This window comes from Orcinus orca, chromosome 12 (genome assembly GCF_937001465.1).
Source record: "Orcinus orca chromosome 12, mOrcOrc1.1, whole genome shotgun sequence".
Lineage (NCBI taxonomy): Eukaryota > Metazoa > Chordata > Mammalia > Artiodactyla > Delphinidae > Orcinus > Orcinus orca.
Window position 1 is genome coordinate 45,602,308 of NC_064570.1, and position 25,142 is coordinate 45,627,449.

Sequence of the window (25,142 nt, forward strand, 5' to 3'; positions counted from 1 at the left end):
TTCCGCCTCGAGACTTCCGGGTTATGTGACAAAAATAAGTCCCTATTTGGCTTGGCCGCTGTGGTCAGGTTTCCATTTCATGGAATTTCAGAGAGTCAGGGACGAAACAATAATTCTAGAGGAAGAAAGGAAAAAAAAGAAAAGAAAAGATGGGACAAAATGCAATACAATAGAAAACTATCTTCTCATGCTCTAAAGTTGGTATCAACTTCTGTGAAGTAGTAAAGTAGTTCTACCTAGTGAATTATAGCTCATTCAGTAAGTACTGCACCTCACTGATTTTAAGATGTACCTTTTTTCATATTTTTATCGCTGAAATTGGATGTTTGTCAATCGTTCTTGGCTAGGTAGCACCCCTATTGTGGATGTTGTTTGCACACATGCATAAGAACCAGCAGAATTAGTGTCAGTGGCTTGGAAGAAAATTCTGTACATGACGATAGAGCTGTCTTGTAAGAAATTCTGCCTCACCAAGGCTCTCAATGGTACAGATGACGCCATTCTGCGGAAAACATAGGCATTAACAATTCTCCTACAAAACATGATTTAAGAGAGTTGAACCTGAACTACGCAAAAGTTTTTCAAATGCCTTAACCTACTTTTTGCTTATGTTTTCCCTTTTATAGAAGCATAAGAGGAATATATGATCTGGAATAAATCTAAATGTGCTCTTTTAGTATGTATAAAATTAAAATTCTAAGAGAGAAAAAAGTAAGGGTAATCATTTAATTTGCAGCTTTTTAGTCATTCTTAGTGGTATGTAAAATAATGGGATGTTTTACAAGATGCGATATCACAGATTTGATGAAATACCATAAAGCTCTGCTCAGCCCGCTGTAATAGTCAGCCTTCATTTTCACAGCATGATGTTGTAATAGAACATAGGCCTTGGGGAAAGAGAGGCCAAGGACTCATCCCAAAGTAATGTTTTGTGGGCTATGTGCAAAGTGCCTAGCAGAGTGCCTGGAAGTTACATTGCCTTAGAGACTCATCCTATGAATTGCTCTGAACTCTGGTCTAAATCAAGATGCCATATCCCAAGCTTGACAGGTACACAATGTATATATTTGTAGGATGAAGTAATTTCTAAAAATTCAAATCAGTTTCGTATCTCATGCAAGTTTCTCTGGTATTTTTAACTTCTCTTCAAGTGTAATGTTTTCATAGAACATAGTTATACTTTTGCCTTCTAGAACTTTTGTATTTGAACTAAATTTTAGGAACTATACTGACTTTTCTCACTTAGAGGCAGGTTTTTATATGCTTATTTTAAAATGGAAGAATCTGAGGCATCAAGAGATAAATGACTTGCCTAAGGTCACAGAGCTGGTAAGCGGCATAATTAGGATTAGAATTCGTATTTATCTGTTTTAAAAGTCCACATTCTTTACACTTTATGTAGTTAAAATAAGCCTCCCACTCGCCAAATCACACCTAATAAGATACTGGAATCATAGAGTGAACTGCTAATAGAAGAAGCCAAATATCACAGCCAAGTTGTGCAAAGTTTAACTGTAAAAATTGAAAACAAACGAAAAAAAACTAGTTTGTACTAGGCTGGCATTGCTTAGGAAAAAGAGAAAAAAAAGAAAAAGAAGGTGGAATGGGATAAAATTTCCTACATAATGAGAAGAGAATAAAAAAGTCATGGTTAAGGGGCTTCCCTGGTGGCGCAGTGGTTGAGAGTCCGCCTGCCGATGCAGGGGACATGGGTTCGTGCCCCCGTCCGGGAGGATCCCACAAGCCGCAGAGCGGCTGGGCCCGTGAGCCATGGCTGCTGAGCCTGCGCGTCTGGAGTCTGCTCCGCAGCGGGAGAGGCCACAACAGTGAGAGGCCCGCGTACCGCAAAAAAAAAAAAAAAAAAAAAAGTCATGGCTATGAATTTGGTCCCAGGACTCAAGGATGGACAAAGTATTGAACTTTCTCTGGAGCTCAGAATCTTCTGAGTGACAGCTTTCATTTGTACGTAAAACTTTTATGTCTAAGGAGAGATTGATATTAATCAGATGATGCTTGTGAGAGAGAAGGAAAAGCAAACAAGAAATCATTTCAATGTGCTAGGTATCCTTTACACTTCCTGTGCTTTTCACTTCCGGAGTGTGCTTTCTGTTATTACATCTCTCACTAGTGATAGAGACATGTTGCTAATTCAGTTCATCTTGTTCCCAGAATCCAAGGGGATAAACAGAACCAGTTTTGCTATTTTTGTTACACAAATATCTTATGAGGAATCTGCTAGCAAAGTGCCCCACGTGGAGCCAGGCTGGGGTGGGGGTGGGGGGGGCAGGCCGGGGAGGAGGGGGATTGCCAGCTGGGCTGGCCCTTCCTGGCTCAGGGATTCTCGAGACTGGATGCCATCTTGAGGCAACTCCTGTTTAGGCTGCGCGTACAGCACAGGGCTGCTAAGTGGCACCGACTCTGGGGCTTGGAAAGTACCCTCAGCCCCACAGTAGACAGATGGTATTTCTTCTGCATTTGTGTGGAAGGGGTGGGGGCGTGGTGGTAACAATAAGCAGCAGTAGCCACTTGACAGGATCCCTGCTGCCAAGAATTTGCATGACGAGCACTGGCTGCCATCTGGAGAACTTCAGCTCATTGAGGAAGAATCAGCATCTCCGCCTCACAGTTCTCTTTGCCCCAGTCTGTGCTGAGCATCTCTCTCCCCAGGGGAGGAAGAGTGCAAAAGACAGGTCCAGCAGATGAACCTGGCCTGGAGGCGGCAGGCTGTGCCATTCCTTAGGGGAAGTCTGGGAGAGCTGGGCATGCTGCTCTAATCCAGCGGATGTGCGGATGGGGCTGGCTCTTCAGAGTGGATTAGGTCAGCGGAGTCCGTCACCTTTTGAACTGGGGTTTGTTTATACGCCGGTAGTTGGTGGAGGAAATGTGGAACTGGGGAGGAGAAAACTCAAACAAGAACCCCCTTTCCCATGACCTCCAGCGTGGAGTTCAATGAGGCAAAAGACTGACCATACACCCCAGGGATCGCATCACAGACCACTGTGCTATTGTATGATAAACACATGTGGGGGCCATTTAAACACATAACAGGTTTCCAGCTGCTAAGATGTTGCGTGTTTAAAGCAAAACGTATTTTTCAAAGTGTGAAAAAAATTCCACTTAATATTAGTTCTGCTGTTAAAATGCTTTCCTTCTTTCCTTCCTTGTTAATTATCTGGGAACCTTATGGTTATGGTATTTTTTCTCTAACGTTTTTTTCTCTAAAAAATAAATTTTTTCTCTAAAAAGTATTTTTTTCTCCAAAATGTCTCTAATTGATATTTAAAATTTACTAGGATCAAATGATACCTGAAAGGAAACATTTTATTGGTAGATTATACCTTATAAGGCCTATATTTACTACATAAAACCACATAGCTTTATGTCTTCTCAGAATTTCTAGCCTCAAACAACACCAAGGGAATTTCTCACTGGAAAAAAGACATGGACTCATGTATATTAATTATGGAATAATCAGATAAGTGGAAGTAATGCCACATTTACCACTGATGCTCTGTGAGATTTGCAAAGGGGGAGATTGTATTATGTTTGTCTTCAGTACACTAGCACCTAGCACAATTCCTGCCTTGGAGGAGAGTCTGTGTCTGTTTCTGCTTTAGGAGTTACAAGGAATTGAGTTACAAATTAATGGCATATTTCTGCCCAAAGGAGGATTTACTGGAAAGGTTCTGAGCCTTTAGGTTCACCTCTAAATGGTGAACAGCTAAGACTAGAAGGAAAGGGCCAGCACCCGGGCTGCAGGAACATGTAGACTGCTTTGGTCATAAGTATGCCCACATTCTGGTGACCTCAAGCCTCTGAACCTAAATTTCAGATTCACTGAAGGTGGATTTTGATGGGCCCAGCTTGGGTGTGTGTCAGGTGATCACTCTGGACCAATCAGAGAGGGGAGGAAGCTGGCAGGTGCAAGTAGTATAATAGTGCTGTTGGAGCCTGACTCTGGATATCGCAGGCAGCTTCCACCCAAAGGGGAAGACATGTCTCCATATCATGTGCCAGCAGTACTGTGCAGTCATTGGGGGAGTCACCTAGCAGTACCAGGGATGAGGCGTGCTGGTTGACTATATATTGCTAAGAACTTAAGCTTAATGTGATGATTCTCTCAAGAACCACTGGGGGATAGGAGAGGCAGGCCTGGGACTAGGGTAAGGAGAGGGAGGCATCTAGGATGTAATATTTAAGGAAGGGAGGGTGGGATGAACTGGGAGATTAGGTTTGACATAAATACACTACCACGTGTAAAATAGATAGCTAGTGGGAAGCTGCTGTATAGCACAGGGAGCTCAGCTCGGTGCTCTGTGATGACCTAGATGGGTGGGATGGGGGGGAGGGAGGTCCAAGAGGGAGGGGATGTGCGAATGCATATGGCTGATTCACTTCGTTGTGTGGCCGAAGTGAACACAACAGTGTAAAGCAGTTATACTCCAATAATAATTAAGAAAAAAAAAAGGCACTCAATCCAGCATTAGAGTGAGTTAAGAGTATTTTCTCAAATGTTACATCCTAGGTGCCTCCCTTGCTGTGCCCTAGTCAGAAGGTATATTTAACCTTAAACAAAAAAGGCTTCATGTTATTCATCTAAGTAGTTTTGTCATCTGTTACTTCTGAAGAAACCATTGTTTCGTAGGGCCCTCATTACAATCATTCTCACTTCTCCCCGCCTTCAAACTTTTCTACTTTTCTTTTGTTTGCTGTAAGCATGGTGTCCTAAGAACCCTTTATCCCCACCCCACCACTAATCTAGGGCAATTCTGGTTTAAAAATTCCATCCTATGGTTCCATTGTCATACCCATCGTGAATGTAAATGTAATATGCGTATGTACGTGAGTATTCAAACCAATTTGAAACTTTCATAAAAGGGTCATTTTGAAATAATACTAAATGAGTAATCATTATGTGCAAATGTATTGAGATATACACATTTCCTATTAGAATATGTGTCCTGATTTTTAGATTTGAAAACTCAGCAATTATAACCATAATCTAGGGAGAACAAAAGATTTAAAGGAGAAAGCAGACAACTACAATAATAAAATTACATACTACACTTTACGTAAAGCTCTAAGACAACACAGTTTTTGTGTGAGTGCTTGAGGGTGATTATAGTTCTGACCTGTAGAGAAATAGCTCATGACATTTGTGACAGATTCTAACCTTATTTCTAGGCTCTATGTGATCATTAAGAGCCTAATGCTGAGTATAAGAGGTGATTCCCAGACGAAGGTGATGCGATGGTGATACGGAATATCATTAACCTGGAGGGGAAGCCAAGACTCAGATTGTTTTCCTGGCTCTACCCTAACTTGCTAGATTACCTTAGATAAGTCACTTACTGTCTCAGACACACAGTTTTCAGGTCTCTAATTGGACTAGACAATTTTGAAGTCCCCTTTAGATGTAATATTTTCTATTTTCATTATTTCAAAAAAAGTTGACTTTTAATGTAAAACTTGAAAAACGTTTCTACTGTTTCAGGTGATCTACATACAGCAGTAAAATAATTTTAAGGGTTTTCTTTGTGGTGTTCACATGATATTTATCACAAGAACAAAATGCTGTGCCTATGTGACCTGTGATTATAGCTCTGAGTCATTCCAGTGGTATGGCAGTTTTAGGCTTTTTCGTATATCTATACACCGTCTGTTCAACTTTAGGAAAATTGAATTAAAAAAAATTAACCAGTGGGTAGTTTGCCTCCAAAACACTAGGCAATGAACTAGCTCAGTCTGAGGATAGAATTAAAATGTCGATGTATTCTGGTATTATAGAGAACTAGTCTTTGTTTAATAAAATAACAAACCAGACGTCTAGTTTGGTTCTTGCTTGTTTTTTATCTTTTACTCTATCAGTGTAATTATTCTTTTAGGGGATATGCTATTGGTTCAACTGTGTCCCCCTAAAGAATATGTTGGTATCCTAACCCTAGTACCTCAGAATGTGATGCTATTTGGAGATAGGGTCTTTACAAAGGTAATCAAATTAAAATAAGGTCTTTATGGTGGGCCCTAATCCAATATGATTGATGTCTTTATAGAAAGGGGAAATTTGAACACAGACATGCACACAGGGAAAATGCCATGTGAAGAGGAAGGTAGTGATCTAGATTGGGGTAATGCATCTCTGAGCCAAGAAATTCCAAAGACTGCCAGCAAACCACCAGAATTTAGGCAAGAGGCATGGAACAGATTCTTCCTGTCTGCCCTCAGAAGGAACCAACCCTGCCAACACTTTGATATTGGACTTCCAGCTTCCAGATCTGTGAGACAATAATTTTCTGTTGTTTAAGCCACCCAGTTTGTGGTACCTTGCCTAGCAAACTAATACAGATACCTATTAGAACAGTGTCTGGATAAAAACCCCTTATTAACTTCAATGTTGGTTTTGAACACACACATTCACATGCACAAACGTTCTAAAATTACATGTGTATTTTTTAGATATCACAGTGAAACAAAAAATGTGCTCTAAAGGGGGCCCCATAGAATTTGTACTTTATACACATATTTGCTAGTAGCTTGGAAACCTAATTGCTTTCTGAACCTCATTTATTTAGTAACCTCATTTATTGATTACCATTGGAATAATTTTCAGAATCATCTTGTTACTCAGAAGAACAAAGAAAGGGACTTCCCTGGTGGCGCAGTGGTTAAGAATCTGCCTGCCAATGCAGGGCACACGGGTTCAAGCCCTGGTCTGGGAAGATCCCACATGCCGCGGAGCAACTAAGCCCGTGTACCACAACTACTGAAACCCGCGTGCCTAGAGCCCGTGCTCTGCAACAAGAGAAGCCATCGCAATGAGAAGCCGGGGCACCACAATAAAGAGTAGCCCCCGCTCGCTGCAACTAGAGAAAGCCTGCACGCAGCAACAAAGACCAACGCAGCCAAAAATAAATAAATAAATTTACATATAAATAAAAAGAAACAAAGAAAATTAGGAATTTGGTCTAGAGCATTTATGAACTATTACTAGGCAAAATTTTTCTATAACAAAGAGTGTTCCCATCACCCCAAAGAAAAGATAGTGTCATGCCATTAGTGAGTTTACGGGATACAAGAGCATTCATACCTTTATTTCTCTAGGAAATATTGATAAACTATCCTTAAAAATTGTTGCTTTCTTCTTTATAATCTCATGAAGAAGAAAATTGTATAACCTTCCTCGTTTTCTCTTCCAGCATTTTAGAATCCCCTAAAGGAAGATAATTCTTTCTAAGTACAATCCCCTTCTTTTATAGGATTTATGCTTGAACTTTTTTACATACAGTAAGAAATAAAGAGCTGATTACTGCCACTACCACATATTATGTCATGGAGGTAATGAATATGGCAATCAAATATATAATATTTTTAGTTACTTCTATTTGCTTTGCCAGTTTTAAAGTAAGATTATATGCTTATAGAAATGTTTTCCTTTCTGCCTCACTAGGCTGTATTTTTTTTCCTCTTTGATGTACAGGGAGAAGAAGTAGGGCAATTTAAATATATCTTCTGAGCCAAGGAAGCTAACAAGAAATAATCACAATTTTTAGGAAAAATAAGAAAAGGTAACAGTGTTGGATTACATTATATTTGGATTCTGTTAATTACTGCTAGCAGTCCACAAGCTGTTGCAAAAGTCCTCTGGAGATTATTTTCAATCTATTTATGGAATCTTCAGAGAAGAAGCTATGAGAATGTCTTTTTATGCTATTCTCTTTAAAAGACTTTCATTTTCAATAGCTCACAATTAGTTGTCTGGAATGAGGATGTATATTAGGCTAAATATGCAGGGGTCATAATTTTCTGACCCACTTCCTTCTTCATGTCCAGATACATTTGAAGAGAATTCTTTCCAGATTCTGTTTGTCTGTTGTATTAACTTACAATGGCATCTTTTCAACTGTCTTGGTCTTAAAAGTGTCTTGTAGCTTTAAAGTAGTGATTTCCTATTTGAAGGGATCCATTAACATGCCTATAAGAATGTGGGTACGTTGGAAAAGCTACCCCACAGTGGTGAATACCTTATGGAGAAAGTTTAGAACTGAGATGGGCTGACAGATTAAAGATGGGAGAAAATTAATGCTGAGAAAGGAGGTAGATTGTAAAGGGAAGCTGGGCATAGCCTTCTTGTAGAATGGACTCATTTAGACAGTTTTCTCTTTCTTCAGGTTACAATGGAAAATTTTGTCTTCTTTATTAGAAAATCATAATTGATAATTTCATTTATTTACAGTTCCTCTCTAAGTAAGAAAGAAATATTTGGTTTTATACATCAGTTTCCACAGAGTAGAATTTCATACTTTCCTCTTTGGCACCATATGTCCATTTGAGAAGGGCGGGGCTTCCTTAATTCCCTAAAATGGGTTTTGTATATGCCAGAGGGCAGCATGTGACACTCGCCCATCTGGCATGCAAGTTGCCACTTGGCTGCCACCTGGGTTACCACCCAGGACCCTTGCCACTCTTCCCCCATCCAGTGCATTAGACTCTTAAGTCCCCACAGCCCCTTGCTGGCTGCTGTCTCTTCTCCCATGGCAGATGTCGGGATAGGAAACACTTTGAGGGCCAAGCATTTGCTATTACCAGCCTGGCATAGACTCAAATCCTCCTCTACTGGCAAAATATAACAACATGGAATATGTTTGCCTCTAAGTTTACAATCACTTCCCTCCTTTCCCACAACCCCAATTCCCACCTTCATTTGACTCGTTGCTCTAACTTGGAGTGGGTCTGATTGGATTGACATTGCCCATTGTGCTTGCCATCCCCAGTTCTCACTGAAGAGATCTTTTGTGAGTCCTTGCTTGGGTGAGGACTCAACAAAAGATGGAGGATTGATTCATGCTGTCTTTAATCAGCTGAGCTTAGGTCCCCTCCTGAAATGCTCCTGGTCCTTGGACATGCACATCCCAGACCATTAAGTTTTTGCAGTCCGAATATGATTACCGAGCTAGTGGAAGTACCACAGAGGCCATCAGGACAGGAAAGAGGTGTGAATACATTTGATCCCTTTAATGATGAGACAACAGCTCTAGCATCATAAACTCATACTATTTTCAGAGCAGGAAGTTATCTCAGGATCATTCATTTAACATATTTATAAATTAGAGAACCAGAAGTCCTATAGCTTGGTTATGTTTTGTTTACACATTGCTGCTATTCCCATTAGTTGATATTCTATAAAAACCTACGTCATGAAATTTATCATTATAAGTATTTGGGATTTATACTTATTGTTTATGCACATAACCTTTGAACCTGGGAAGTATTAGGAACAAAGCATTTCATTTGAATGAGACCTCTGAGTGCTAAGAGTCCTTCCTGGGCATGGGGTTGAGACACTTTACACACTGAGAAAATGTTTTTCTTCCACTATTTGAAAATCTATGGGAATATCTTTAGAAAACATCATTCAAATCCATAACTGTTCACTTATTCAATAGGTATTTATGGAATATTTATTGAAAACTGGCAGGCACTAGACTAGGTGCTAGGGATATAGTGAGGAACAAAGCAATTAATATTCTAGATGCTAAGAATGAGTGGCTTATATTTTTATTTAATGGGCAAGTGAATGTGGTCTTAAAACCATAAATTTAGTTTTGATTTTGTTTTGTTTGTGTGTTTGTTTTGCTTTGCTTTAATGTCACCATCACTACAAAGTGTTTGTTAGGTACAAAGTGTATTAGTTAAAATGCATTTGGCTATAAGGGAGAGAAAAGTCAATTAAATTCAAACTAGCTTAAATAATAAAGGGAATTTTTTGGCTCAGTAACTTAAAAGTCCAGCTGGAAGGTGGGCTTCCAGCATGGTTTAATCAGGGCTCCAGGTTATTGCTCTGTGACTGTTCCAGCTCTATCCAACTCCATGCACGTATCGTGTTACTCCTTGAAAGGCTTCTCTTGTGGTTGCAAGATGAATACCAGGAGAAAACAAGGTTTGAGTTTTCTCACTCATAAAAAGGAGAGAAAAAGAGTATCCTTATCTTAGGATTCCAAGCAAGATATTGAGATGACTCTTACTGAATTTGATTAGAGCATATGTGCACAACTGAACCAATTATTGTGGCTAGGGGAATAAAATATGTCATTTGACTTAAACTAATCCAGGACCTAAAATTGGAGATGGGGTAGGATCAATTTCCCCCAAAGTAATTTAGCTGGAGGGAGAATAGGAGATACATAAACCAAATCCGAGTGCTATTAAAAAGTGGGAAGTGGTTAATGGATACCAAGGAGAAAAATCATCTAATATTTACTAGATAAATTTTGGGGTACTGCATCAGTTTCTATGGTCTTGCTGGTCACCACTCATGGATATTTATTTAACAAGCTCAAAATGAATTTACATTGTTCAAAGAAATAAAGAAAAGAAAGTTAACAGGTTAAATATTCAACTCAGTAAGAAAAACTTTGATAAAGCAAACATAACAAAAAAATACATTAAAGAAATTAATAAAGGTGAAAGGAGAAATTAATTACTGAGAACAGAATGAAGTTCTTCCTTTTGTGGCCGTAGCAGACTATTTACTTTTAAACCAACTCTACACACTGAGAAAACTGAGATAAACTAACAAGAACAACAAAATCTGTTTGAAGACATTGAGGAGCTACCATGGTAGCAAGGGCTTGAGGGGCAGAATTCTGGAGAGAGAAGAGCACTAAGAGATGAACCCCATTTGGGCACCACTTTTCATCTTAAGGCATTTGCCAGTTAGAAGCATAGGTGAAGGCTGAGAGGCTAGAAGTTTTGCAGAAAGTGGTATTTGAGAGGCTTCGAGGCTCAGCAGAATTTGGGGTGGTCTTATGGGGCTGGGGTGACCCAAGCTAGATTTGAGAGCTCACTAAAGAGGAGTTACTTGTAAATACCCAAGGCTTTCAACTGGGGCTCCCAAACAGTTACACGCTAGGAGTATGGGCTAACTGGCTAGCTCTCACAAGGGGGGAAAGAAATCCCAGTTTTGAGCCATTTCAATCAACTTTAATCAATTAGGTTAAAGTGATAATCCTTTGCCTTAATTCACTGTCCGAAGCAAAAGTAAATCCTCTCTGGAGAAAGATGACATTGTCCAGAGTTTCAAATAATTTTTTATGTATGATGTCCAGGATCACATTAAAAAATTGCTGGTCATGTTGACCAAAAACCAAGAGAGAAAAATTAAAACAGACAATAAAATCCAACAGCAGGAGATTAAGTAAATTATGATGTAGCCATGACTGGATACTATGCCTTAAAATAATATTTTAATGGCATAAAAATAGTAGCTATGTATTGATAAAAAAGTCACACCTCTGTAGACAGAAATGTACACGAAAAGACAAAGGATATAAACCAAAATCACAGCAGGAATTACTTAAGTAGTAGAGTTGCAGTTGATTTTCATTTTTTCCCTTGAGCCTTTCTGTAATTTCACGTTTCCAAAATTTCCACAATAAACATAAACATGTCCTGTTTTTGTAACCAGAGAAACATTATTTTAAAAATTGTGCTTGAAGTAAGTAAGGCACAAAGTGGAGGTTATTTCTTTTCAGGAGAGCTGGAAACTTTTTAATAGTTTCCAGCATTACATCTATGACTGGCAAAAACATATTATATCCTTTCCCTCCTAAATTAAGCACTGCTTACATACTAGTTTTGTCCTCTTAATATCTAACATTCGATTAGAAGAGGGTCCAAGATGGCAGCATAGGAAGACCTTGAACTCACTTCCTCTCATGGACATACCAAATCTACAGCTATCTATGGAATAACTCCTGCTGAAAGAGAACTGTATACTAGTTGAACAGTTCCCTCCACAGCAAGAGATAAAAAAGCCACAATGAGACAGGTAGGAGGGGCAGAGATGTAGTCTCTCCCCAAACCCTACCCCTGGCACAATAACCCAGAACAGGGAGGGATCTCACAGGTCTGGAGCATCTCCCTGAGCATGAGGAGTTTGTGCCTCACATTGGGTACTCCAACTCTTGGGACCTGAATGAAGAGATGAGGTCCCCAAAATATCTGGCTTTAGAAACCAAAAGGGTTGACATCCAGGGGATCTGGAGGGCTGTGGGCATCTGAGATACTCCTTTTGAGGGGCTCAGGTATGGACTTGCTCATCCTGGGGCCCAGTGAAAAGGCAACAGTTTGAGAAGTGACTATATTATATACGAAGGAGATTCGTTTGCTTGTCTTAAAGTACTTAACCACAAAGCAGTTGATACACAAAAGATAATGAGAAAGGAATCTGAACACAACACTAAAGAAAGTCATAAAATCACAAGGGAAGAAAGCAATAGAAGAAGAAAGGAACAGATAGGAACTACAGGACTGTAGAAACAAAGGAGCCATCACAGGACAGTGGTAAAGGAAAGTTCTAGGTTGTCAGCTATACAGCTATGCAGTGGGTTTGGAAGAGCAGTCCAGACTGTAGAGTGGGTGAAAGAGGTCTCAGAGGGAGAAATTTCCAGGAAAAAATATGGAACGGTGAGACTATCTGATGCATTTGACCATGTGGAAAATAGTATTATGAAATACTCTATGTGTTATGTTTACCCTTTTGAGACAAATTAGGTGTAGGTATATAGAAGCCTAAGTCAATGAAAAATTGAGACAATTATTAACTTCGAGAAATAATAAAAATACTACAGAAATGGAAACATAATCATATTACACTACTTGGCTCAGCAGCAAACGGTAATTATGCAGTTATAACGAAGTACCTCCATTCAGGAATTTAACCAAAAACTTCTGTAAACATTTACTGGGAAGATGGTGGGAATGGGAAGTGATTATTAGTGTAAAGGGGTTGGTTTAGTGTAAAGGAGAAAAAATAAAAATATTTACACTAAATATCTTTAGTGTAAAAGATATCAAAATATCTTTTATCTGTAAAAGAGAAAAATATAATTGGAAGTCAGTAGATGATGTAGAATCATATTAATTGGAAATATAGGGGTAGAAGTCAGACAAAATGGCTAAGACATTTTTGCAAATATTTGCCTTAGGAAGTAGGACTTTGTGTGGAGGTGTACGGCAGTGATGCTGGTTTTCACTGTGCTTTCTGGAACTATTTGACTTTTCAAAACCATATATTTGAATTACTTTGATAAAAATAAAAATCAGTGACTTTTTAAAGAGATCATCTGCTAGTGAGGGGCAAAGGAGTACGACAAAAGAAAACTAAGATCATTCACTTGTATTTCTAGGCATATCTCCAGAATTAAAAGAATGTAGAATGCTCTAAGCTCTTTTAACATCAAAACTTTTGTGGTCTCTGCCTTACACTTGGATGTGGTCTTCAAATTCTGTAAACTTGCCACTCTACCAGGTTATCTCAAAATCATTTGGAACATCAGTTGATGTAAAAGCAACTTGACTCCAGTTTTTTCCTTGAAAAGATTTTCCTTTTCTACTCCTCTTGGCAATGAAGACTTGACTCTGGGCTTTCCCAGAACTGGCTTGGTGCTAAACAGTCCACCCAATCAACAAAAGTAAACATAAAGTGTCTTTCTGTTCCTCACGTTTCAAGACCTAATCTTTGCTCTGGCAGATTTTTGTTGATACTGTACCAGTGGATTGATAAACCTTTAGTGTGTGGCTTTGATTGGGGCAAAATGCAATCAGCTGTTGACATAGAAAATATGAATAAAAATTCAAAGGAAGATCTGGAGTATGTTAATGTGTGGGGTTAGTTTGGAGCATGGAGTGGGAGGAAAAGAATTTGAGAGGAGACAATGGAGAGAGAATTGAGGGCACAAATGTATAAGCTCTGCAGCCTCGATGTTTTACCTGACAGCCCTAACTTTGGAGCAAGCTTCTTTGAAATTTCTTTATACTTATGATAATGGGAAAGTAAAAAGAAAAGCATATCATTGTTTTTGACTTAGACTCTTATCCACAATGGAGAATACGATAGCTCATTTGCAAATCACTTGTTCTCATCTGAAGGGGCTCCCATTGTTAATGGCTTCCGGAGCTGAAACTGAATACTCTGGGATTTTACTCAGGGCCACTTGCCCAGCTTGAGAGAGAGGCATAGGCTTGGCTTTGGACCCCAAGGCAAACGTTCTAGGAAAGCCTGCTTTGGTGCATTTTAAAAACCTCTCAACTATCGCTTCTCTTTCTCCTCAGTCCTTCTTGGTAGAATTCAGAACAGGTTGGAGCTCTGCTCCATTTTATACCAGATAAATTACTGGAAGTTAAAGTGCAATTAATAAAGGCAAATGACTAGGGAAGTACTAGCCACAGCCAAATTCTCCCAACTTCGGCAGCAAAGAAAAATTTGCAAGATATTTTAACAGCTGAATAGTCTAGGTCAACTTCAGGTGGGAATGAGTGACCTCAGAAAGGACTTCTCATGATCATTAAGAATTAAGGAAACCAAATAATCATGTGACATTATTTAATTCGTGACCATCTTGAAAGTTTTCTTGGTAATCTGGGTTGCATCCAATCACCTGACAATTTGATTTTAAAGAGTTAACATTCCACGAGTCAATTTTCTTTAAACTCTTATTTTTATACTCTGAACAAACAGTATAGTGGATACACTTAGTTGAGGAAAATTAAATATTTGTGTAATTATGTGTTTTATTATTCCTCTTGGGTTGATGACATAGCATTTCAAGTCTTCTAAGATCACATCATCTAAGAAGAACAAATAATATGTCCCAATCTCCATTCATTTTCTTAATAGCCACAGGCTATTCTACATCACCACTCAGATTTCTCCTCCAAGTACTAATGAATGGTATTTGCTACCTAATGATCTGTGACACTAGAGCTGAGCTAATAACCACGAGGTGAAGAGCATTTGTCATATTTAGTATAAAAGTATATGTCCTTTGTTTTAACCTCATTTTTCCTTAACTGTTAGGTTTTCCATGTTTGTTTCAAGTTCAAAAACAACATTGTATGTTGTTACACTGGTATGTAAGCCTTAAAGTTATAATATTTTTCCCCAGTTACTTATAATATTTTATTAATAATATAGCCAAGCTTTGTAACACACTCCTATGCTTTCTATAAAATAAATGCACATATATATATATATATATATATATATATATATATATAATGGGGGGAGGGGTGTGAGTCAGTTTCAGCCCTGAAAGCACTGGTGGAAAGATATTAAATTGGTGATGTGCAAAGTTATTTTACTTTCCCCTTCTTATTCTCTCGCTTTCTTCCTCCCTCTCTCTAAATATGTATGTATGCCTGTGCACATATATGTATGTGTGTGTATGTGTATGTATGCATACACATATAACTACCCCCTGTATTATGTCTTACACTATGTATGTCTGATAAAATGCAAAGAGAAATAACGTTGGGAAACTATAGGGTCAAACAATAGAATTGCAAACCAACCCTTCTTTTCTCATTAGAAATTGTCAACCTTTTTTTCTTCCAAGGCAAATTCATTTTGGTTTTCCTTAATGTAGAAATGAATGGTTATCTACAGTCTTTTCACATTGGACTCAAAGTTCCTCCCTCCTTGGCCTTATCTGGTTTCAACTCCTCTTTAGAATGAACATAGTATATTTTCTTAGTCCACAAATATAGACAAAGCTCCTACTCTTCTGATTTGCCCAAGGGCAATTGTGTCTGAGTCTCAGAGCAGTGCTGTAATGTGTTTATATGAAAAAGAGCATCCTTGGGTGAGTCACTGCACCTCCCACAGACCCCTGTGAAGTGCATGTAGTTTTAGAGCCCTGGTCAAAGGAGAGAGGCCAAATCTGGCTCTGTCTGAGCTCACTGTGAACCCTGAAAACAACATCAGTGCCTGGGGTTATTTTAAACTTCAGCATTTTAGTGTCTATTCTTTTTCACTACTGTGAGTAATTTAATGAGGGTTAGTTGTAACAGACTAAGATATTAAAGAGTCTTTTGTATTTATGAATGAATTATTTAAAATATACTTCATCTTTAAAGCAAGTAATTATCTTTTTTCTAAAGATAATTTCTAAAAACAGAGATTTAAGCGTACATTTTAACTTTCTGAATCTATAATGAGTACCATTCTGGAAACAAATACTTATTTCCAAAAAGAAAATATGATAAGCAAAACAAAAAATATTATTTATAACGTTATTTTTTATTCACCCATTTTTTAAGAGTTCTTTCTGCAAGAATATTTACACCCTTGATGAATGGAATATTAAACCCAATTTTAAGTTGAAGCTTGTCCCTAAAATATGTATTTGTTTTAAGGGGATATTAACACTTACTTGTAACAGTAATTAATGTTTCCACTAAAAATATGAATCACTGTACTTTTCATCAATACAAATTGGAACATAGTATTTTCCTCTATTAATGTAAAAATAGCCATTCTGAGTTTTTGTTATATGCAAGGCACTCTATTATTCATTTAGGCTTCAAAAAGCAAAGACCACTATACCTGTAGTGGCATAAAATAAAATAACATAAAATAAATATGGTTCTAACTCTTAGAGTGCTGATGTTCTAATTTGGTACCATGAGAGTCCAGAGAAGTAAGAGACAACTGTGTTTGGCTTTGAAAAATGGAAAAATGTTTCAGGAAGTGGTAATAGAATGAGCTAAATTATGGAAGGAAGAAACAAAAAGAGAGATGTTATGGACTGAATGATTATATTCCCCCAAAATTCATATGTTGAAACCCTAATCCCCAATGTGATGGTATTAGGAGGTGGGTCTTTGGGAGGTAATTAGCTTTAGGTTGGATCATGATGGCAGGGCACTATGATAGGGGTAGTGACCTTCTAAGAGGAGAAAGAGACACCAGAGTTTCTTCTCTCCACTGTGGAGGACACAACAAGAATGCATCTGTCTGCAAACCCTCACCAAGAACTAAATGTGGCTACACCTTGATCTTGGACTCCCCAGCCTCCAGAACTGTGGGAAATAAATGTCTATTGTTTAAGCCACCCAGTCTATGCTATTTTGTTATAGCAGCCTGAGCTGACTAAGATAAGAGGAATGAGACAGATTTGACTCAAGTAGATAGTTTAAGTTGAGGATTATGTTGCTTGTCTATTGCAATGTAATAATATTAGCACAAACATGGTGGATTAAGACCACACACATTTGTTATCTCACGGTTTCTGTGGATCCAGATTTGAGGCACAGCTTAGCTGATACCTCTGCTTGAGTATCTCACAAGGCTGAAATCACTGCTGGCTGGGGCTGGGGGTCTTACCTAAGGAAGGATCCGATTCTAAGTTCAGGTGGTTATTGGCGGCATTTTGGTCTCTGTGGGCTGTCGGATTGAAGACCTCAGTTACCTGCTAGCTGTTAGTACTCAGCCCTTTGCCTTGCGGACTTTCCAAACATGGCTGCTTGCCTCCTAAAGCCAGGAATGAAGGGAGAATATCCTAGTAGGAAGGACATTACAATTTTATGTACTATAATCACATGTATGTAATTCTGTACATCCTGTCACCTTTGCTATATTCTATTGGTAAGATACAAACCACAGATCCCATCTACACTCAAGGGCAGGGATTACACAAGGGTGTAAGTACCACAGGGCAATAATCAAGAGAGCCACTTTAGGTCTGTGCACCACAAGGAACAAAGCAGAAAAAATCAGGAAATAAATAAGGGTCCTCTTTTTAATGAATAAATGGATCAATGTAAATGATTATCTTCATTCTGAGTAAAAAAAGTGTCCAATTTCCTAGCTCTTACTGAATGAACTTCCAACTTGAACTTTCAATGTGATATACAGGTTATTGACAGTACCCTGAATTTATGAATAGATTGTGTCCAACTCTGGGTAGGCAGTTTGATAAGCAGTATTGATATGTATTTCCCCTCCCTGCTAGATTGTATGTGGTGCAGCCATGGGATGTTCAGCTAAATGGAGAGGAGGTGTGGTGAGGTTTTCGGAGATGATCTGGTGACTGGAGGGGAGAAGACCCATTCGGGGAAGGATTCACCACACATGGCATCTGAGCAGTTTGATAGACATGAGGCCATATTTGGGGAGAGAATAATGAACAAATTACAGAATTATAGCAGGGGAGTGGCAGAGCCAAGAGGTCAAACCAAGCAGCTTAACCCCAGAGCCTGCACTCTTCACCACGCCCCTGACCCCCACCACCCAGGGCTTCTGAAGTGCCTGGGTTCTTGGTGAAAGGGAGATCTCAGAGGTCATTCAGTTCTAGCTCATCAACTTTCAGATAAGGAAGCTGAGGGGCCCACAGGGATTAAGCGTCAGCCTCAAATCATGAAATGGTCCTCTGGTACAGCCAGCACCAAAAGTTAAAACAGGGCTTCCCTGGTGGCGCAGTGGTTGAGAGTCTGCCTGCCGATGCAGGGGACACGGGTTCGTGCCCCGGTCCGGGAGGATCCCACGTGCCGCGGAGCGGCTGGGCCCGTGAGCCATGGCCGCTGAGCCTGCGTGTCCGGAGCCTGTGCTCCGCAACGGGAGAGGCCACAGCAGTGAGAGGCCCACGTACCCCACCCCCCCAAAAAACAAAAAACAAACAAACAAAAAGTTAAAACAGAAGTCAAAGTATTGCTTTAAAACTTCCTTGGATTATAATTCTTATTTAATAGGAGGAGAGCCCTCAGAGTAGCATTGATTATCTCTTATGATTTCTAAAGAAGAGGCAGCCTACATAGTTGAAAGGAACTGAACGTCTGAAGAATTCCTTCGGGCCTCTTCTGCTTGGGGTCTTAGGATATAAAGTAATTCTGTTAAATCAATGTTTTAATAGCAGCAGCAGTAGCACGTCCCTTGGAAAAAAGGGATACATATAAAGTGTATCATTTCTCAGCCTTTTTATCTTCTTTATGCCTCTCCCTCTTCAGGACAAACCCAATGTGGGGCTTTTGAAAGCAACATGGAACGAGGGCCTGGGAGAAGCTTAAATAAATCTAATCAAGTGTTATTGTCTGCTGACTTCAAAGGGAAGCCAAGTATGAAGGACATTTGTGAAGATTCAGCAGGAAGAAGGCTTTAAGATCTTTTAAGACAGTTTGCTTGAGTATGTAGCACTTCTAAGTGTTAGGAACATCTAATCAAGCCAGAAGAAGCATTGGGGGAAAAATAGGTACTACCGGCATCTAAAGAGGTTCAGGTGTGTTAGTAGTAATCAAATCAGGCTGATAGAGTATCTGAAAACTCTGTGCACAGTGTTTCATATTCAAAACCATGACCTGATTACGTCTTCATTGGTTTGAACCAATCAATCACTGTCTCATTACTGTTCATTTCCGGTCAGTCAACACGGTGAGAGGTTTGGGGGCAAAGACCAGATACAGAACAGAAGATGAAAGGCTTATGCAGAGAAGATATATTTGAATTTTAGTGCAGCTGTTTGCTATTTAATCTTCTTTTCAGTCACAATGAGTTCACATCTACCTCCCTAGAGATGCTCTAACCATTAACCTCAGTGGCCTCAAGTCCTTTACATATGCACACTGAGACCCAGGAAGGGTGTTGGCCACAGGTCCGGGTGACTGCAAAGTCAGAGCGTGGGCCCAGGTCTTTAATACTTTGTCCATTGTGTCAAGGCTCTTAGTTCCCACCCTGGTTCATGTATATCGACTCACAAGGAAAAAAAAAAAAAAAGGTAAAATGAGATGATCACCTACACCTGAGGAGAGGAATGAACTTTAGGGAATATTTCATTTCCATCCAGGCATTGATCTTGAGCCTTAACATTCTGCAACTTCTCTAAAATTTAGGAGGCTGACTTGATGCTCTAAGACTTACTTAATGACTAAAATATATTTAGAAATCCTCAGATGAAAGGTGCTGCATAAAATTAATGTATTCTTATTATAGAGCGGCTGCGTGGATGGTACGTGTATGGCTAGGATGTGTCTCACCTGTTTAGCTGGCAGCCAGGGTATTTGGGGGATATGACTTATACCTGTTGCAACAGCAGAATCAGAGAGAGGGAGGCACTGGCAGGCAGTCTTCTTAGAACAAGCCCCAGGGTAAGCTCAACTCAACCTCTCCTCCCACTAATCGTAAGTTTTACTTTTTTTTTGCCTTTTAGTAAATATCTTTGTTATAAGATTATGCCAGCTTATCTGGTTATGACACTTTATAGTTAAGAAAATGTTCGTAGAGATTATTCCTTTAGAGAGTCCTAAAGTCTGTGAGATAGGCAGGAAGGTATTACCATTCTCTTTGGATGTAGAAGCACTGACAGTTATTAGAAACACGCTGTCAGAAAATGGCATTCCTTCCTAGAACAAGGCTGCTTCCCTAACTGAGCTTTAGCCCTGAGCAGAGGTAACATTGATGTCATCCCTCCTGGGGTGAGCTGGGGCATCACTGCTGAGTGGGAGATGGGCAGCTCTGGGAGGATCACTGAGAGGGATTCAGGTTATCCTGGTCAGAAGTGCCAGGAAGTTAGATCTCTGCCTTTGGTTTTATCACTGTGTGTTATGAGGTTTTATGGAAGAATTGCCTCATTCTTCTGGGCCTCAAGTCCATGCCTTAGCTCATCTAGGTGACTCTGTGCACTGGAGCAGAGGGAGACCGGCACCAGGGGCAGCTTCCCGGGGCTGCTGTGGATGGTTGTGCAGGCTGTACACTACCCAACCTTAGGGGCACCGTTCAAGTCAAAGGTGTTATAGATGTTCACATTTCTTATGATATTGTTCTGACACACTGAAGGAAAATGTTGAGGAAAAGGTGTTTTTCTAATTTATACAAAAGTTTAAGGCAAGTAAGGCCCTGAATCAGGAGAAATTTGTGGAAAAAGGTGAGAATGAAGCCAAAAAGAAGGGTTATTAGAATTCTTCATTTCAAGGTCAATTCACTTAGAAGGCAATTAATGAGAATACAATCTAATTTATGTTTAAGATCAAAAAGACGATCGGTACATTCTGCATGTTATAGGTGTCCTATCAGATAACACGGTGAATACAGAAATTTCAGGTGCCAGGCCTAATTTTCCAAAAAATTAGACTTAATTAGAAAATAAATCTACACAGCTTCAGATATCAAGCAATTTAGGGAAAGAGGAATTTTTCCCCACATGTATTTCACAGGTGACTGAGAGATCTAGTTCTAAAGATTCTAGGTCATTGGAAGAACTTGCCCAAAGGATCATTTCCATTTTTCCCCAGCTCTGTAATCTCATTGGGTGACTACTCTCATACTCAATACCTCCTCAAATTATATCACACTGAAAAATGAATCAATTCATAAAGGAGTAATGGTTTAAAATATTTTAGTTAGCTTGGATGGGATTTGATTGAACTGAAGCTTGCCTAGTAGGAGTCTGAAGTCAAAATTGAGTGCAAAGTTATAAATCAGAAAACCAAGGAGAGCCCAGAGTTACCAAGAATGAGAGTATCAAAAGAGGTAAATTAATGAGTTTTGCATGTTGAACACAACAATAAATAAATGCAACAAAAGAGCAGCCATCATGCATTTTCTCCAAAATTCTATGAAATTCCTATTTTCCAATTATATTTCCAATCAATTCCTTATATCATATGGAAAGAATTGCAAGTATTTCTCAAAGAACTGTAATAGCTCTCATTTTTTATAACCACAGTAACAAAAAATTTTTAATCTCTGACTTCAATTGCTTAATGAAACCTCTTGGTGAGGTCTCTCAAGCCAAATCTATCTCCTTTTCTTTTTTTTTTTTTTTTTTGCGGTACGTGGACCTCTCACTGTTGTGGCCTCTCCTGTTGCGGAGCACAGGTTCCGGACACGCAGGCTCAGCGGCCATGGCTCACGGGCCCAGCCGCTCCGCGGCATATGGGATCTTCCCGGACCGGGGCATGAACCCGCGTCCCCTGAATTGGCAGGCGGACTCTCAACCACTGTGCCACCAGGGAAGCCCCCAAATCTATCTTTTCCTTCTCAGTCTTGATATTGGTCTAATAGCACTGACCACCTTCTCATCTTGGGTGCTCTTGATTTCAAAGTTTCTGTGCTCTTTTCGCCATCCTCACACTTATTTCTCCTTTTGTTCATGCTTTTCTGGACTCTTCTAATTCCTTGTCTTATTTTCTACAAAAATACATGCATGTATTTTTGCATGTACTTCCTGAGCCTCTTTATCTGTGTTGACGTTTCTCCAGGTTTCTTTTTTGAACTCTTTTCCCATCCCTACATTGATGGTCATATCACTGTATTGTTTTGCTTAACTGGCCAACAGTCAGTTTACCATCCATCCTGTGTTTCTTTCCCTCAGATGTTTCTGAAGTCCACTCCTGGCATCTTTTCATTCTACAGTCACAGAGCCTCCAGCTTGCTGCCTTTAGCAACCTCCTTGCCCATCTCCTTGTCTTTAGTCTATCTTCATTTGAATGGCTGCAGTCACACAAAAAATATCTTTTTCTTTATTTTATATGACTTCTTTTGTAGTAACTTCCAGTAACCGGTCACATCAAGTCTAAATATCTTCTCAAGAGATTGTGGTCTTTCCATGGCCCTCTTCCTCCTAATCTCATTGCCCTCTGCTCTCTGTAAGGAATTGTATATCCTGGTTCACCCAGGATAGTACTGGTTTATGCCTGTTGCTGCAGAGCAACTATTAATTGTGCCTTCTTACTCTCAAAAGTGTCCTGTTTAGATATGAAACTATAGGGTCATCCTATCTCAATGGAACCTTTGTCATGACTGTGTCTGCTACAACAAATCTACTTTGCAGTTCTCTATTTGAGTTGCCCTTGTGCTTGTCAGTAATGATACACACCATTCTTTGTGAAATTTTTTTTTCTCATATTCTCCTTTTCATGACTCATTTCTGTCAAACTGTGCTCAAGATCACATGTGGTAAAGCCTATTCATTCCTTCTTCTAGTCACCAGATTCTCTCCAGAAACCCTAATATATTTCCTCTCCAATAGCCCAATTCATTAAGGCTGCACTCCGCACTACAGTGAGGGCCTGGAAGTTCTACTTTCTCTTCTTATTAATGTGGCCGTGTAGAACCAGGGTCCATTTTTTTGTACCACCTAATGGTATAAATATTCAGAAGCCATTTTTTGATCCATGTCTAAATTTGTAATGTTACCTGGTATATTTCTGTATGAAATAATATAGTTATTATATTATTATAATATAGATCTGAGCTTTTTTATTTCATTTCCTCTGGAAGAGAGTCCTATACCTTCTACTGTTAAATAGTATCCTGGCTGTAAACATTTAAAAAACAAAATTGCAGTTTTGCCATTTCTAATAAATGATGTTAAAGGTTTTTCCATATACAGGTGTTCCCTGTCAAACTATGGTTTGACTTTACAGTGGTGTAAACGTGATTCACCTTTAATAGAAACCATGCTATGAATTTTGAATTTTGATCTTTTCCCAGGCTAGTGATATGCAGTAGATACTCTCGTGATGCTGGGCAGTCAGCCTCGTGATCGTGAGGGTGAACAACCCACACATTTACAACCATTCTGTACCAATATAGTCAGTCTGTTTTTTACTTTCAGTACAGTATTAAATAAATTACGTGAGATATTTAACACTTTATTATAAAATAAGCTTTGTGTTAGGTGATATTGGCCCAACTGTAAGCTAATTAATGTGAGTGTTCTGAGTATGTTTAAGGTAGGCTAGGCTAAGCTATGATGTTCGGTTAATTAGATGTATTGAATGCATTTTTTTGTCCCTCCCCACACGTGGCATGTGAGATCTTAGTTCCCTGACCAGGGATTGAACCCACACTCCCTGCAGTGGAAGTGTGGAGTCTTAACCACTGGACTGCCAGGGAAGTCTCTTAAATGCATTTTTTGACTTATGATATATTCAGCTTGTAATGGGTTTATCAGGACCTAACCTCTTTGTAAGTCGAGGAAGACGGGTACAAAACTTACGGATTTTAGCGCCTTTAGTTTTTGCACATTGGTTGAAAGTCGAACATGATCTGGAAGTGTTCTTGCTTCCCTCTTGGGTTCTTGCCTTTAACAAATAGAAAGGTTACCAAGTATTCAGTTAGGATCATACGGATTTATCATTATCTACAAAGTGTTTCAGTGGAATTCAGGACAAACGTTAGTCAGCATTAGGGAGGGACAAATGACTGAAATCATTGATTTCTGTCTCTTTTCTTGTTCCTAAAGGAATTCTGTTGGGCCTTATCAGAGCTGCTGAAAGAAAACAGCTGAGGATTGAGCCCAGTGAACTAATTTCCCCACATCCTTCAATAAGCAGTAGTTGGTGAAAAGGAATGTAAACATTCTTACAGTAAAAGGAGTTCAAAAAGAAGCCCTAAATCCTTAAAATTAATAAACCAGTAAACCAAAACATAAAACTGCACAACTATTTGCATGGCTGATAAGAAGAAAGAAAAGAATTTCGGATATCTTTTTAAAGAAAGGAACAATAAAACAGTAGATTAAAAACTAAAACAACCGTTAATACTATACAATAGAAAAAACGTAGACGGCACCAAATAAAAGAAAGTAAATATAAACTTCTATTGACAGAGAGTGCCTTTAAGAGGGATGATTCAAGTTGTTGACTTCCTTCACTACCTGATCCCTTATCTAGAACTTCTGCATTTTTTCCTTTTTTTTCTTTAAAATTATCTTGTACCTTTCACTTTTCCCTGTTCATCAGGGCATTTAAGAAAACTTCCTTTTCTGAGTTACTTATTCCTTACATGCTGCAGCTATGGTTACATGTTTTTTTAGTTGTTAGCATTTGCACTGAACTCTTAGCATCCCACTGCTGGTTTTTGTTTGTTTTTAAATAAAGTTATTCTTCACTTTACTGAGATGATACTACTGATTAGCCAGCAATATTAGGTACTTCAGGTTGTTTTCTGGAAGTGATGATGGGTTTACATTGCCTACTCACATTTTTCAAACATGGTTCCCTGGCAACTGTGGGCATTAATTTAAGTGAGGGTTTTCCAGAGCGTGGGGGCCAGTTTAGGGTCATGGAATAGGACAGTGATTTTGCAGCATATCAAAATCATGCAGGGAACTTAAAGTCTTGATATCTAGGTCATATCACATACCAATTAAATCCAAATTTCTGGGTGAGGGAACTTGGGATCTAGTTTATGGTTGTTGTTTAATCTATGTTCATGCGGGATTTGGACCTGTAGTTTTGTTTTCTTGTAATGTCTTTCTTTTTTTAAACAGCTTTACTGGATATCATTAACCTACAGTAAGTTTTGACATATGTATTCCCTTATGAAACCATCACCACAATCAAGATAATGAACATATCCCTATGTT

At 39.1% G+C, this 25,142-nt stretch overlaps 2 long non-coding RNA genes across 2 annotated transcripts in view; one reads left to right on the forward strand and one right to left on the reverse strand.

Moving 5' to 3' along the window:
• LOC125960707 (uncharacterized) lies at positions 1-23,843 on the reverse strand. Its single transcript, XR_007470650.1, has 3 exons — positions 23,772-23,843; positions 17,165-17,339; positions 1-115 (listed from the first exon to the last, which is right to left on the reverse strand). It is a non-coding gene; the product is annotated as an uncharacterized LOC125960707 (long non-coding RNA).
• LOC125960696 (uncharacterized) overlaps positions 1-25,142 on the forward strand; it is a 337,743-nt gene that overhangs the window by 259,617 nt on the left and 52,984 nt on the right. The gene's annotated exons all lie outside the window — the stretch shown is intronic.